Source organism: Camelina sativa, unplaced genomic scaffold (assembly GCF_000633955.1).
Source record: "Camelina sativa cultivar DH55 unplaced genomic scaffold, Cs unpScaffold15690, whole genome shotgun sequence".
Classification (NCBI taxonomy): Eukaryota; Viridiplantae; Streptophyta; class Magnoliopsida; order Brassicales; family Brassicaceae; genus Camelina; species Camelina sativa.
In genome coordinates this window covers 1-316 of record NW_010936712.1, presented here as the reverse complement: position 1 = coordinate 316, position 316 = coordinate 1, and the positions used below count along the sequence as shown (strand labels likewise).

Genomic DNA, 316 nt, shown 5'->3' with positions numbered 1-316 from the left:
ATCACCAGATCAAGAGACATGAGTAAGGTTCGTGAAACAAATGTGTTTATAAACTCGTTGAATTTAAACTTCAATGACCCCTTCTTCCTCCTTTAATTGCTTGTAGGCCGTGCTGACAAGCATTGTTCTGAAACGTAATGTGACCATGTTGGACATAGCAAGCACCCGTATGCTTGGCCAATATGGTTTCCTTGCCAGGGTAAATATAATTGGATAATGATGTCTTTGTTCGACTGTGTTTAATATCTCACTGCAAAGCATGCACACTGTCTCGTGTGCAGGTGTTTACCACATTTGAAGATTTAGGCATATCGGT

At 40.5% G+C, this 316-nt stretch overlaps 1 long non-coding RNA gene across 1 annotated transcript; it reads left to right on the top strand.

Moving 5' to 3' along the window:
• LOC104775473 lies at positions 1–316 on the top strand. The gene is made up of 3 exons (XR_765941.1): positions 1–27; positions 107–199; positions 282–316. It is a non-coding gene; the product is annotated as an uncharacterized LOC104775473 (long non-coding RNA).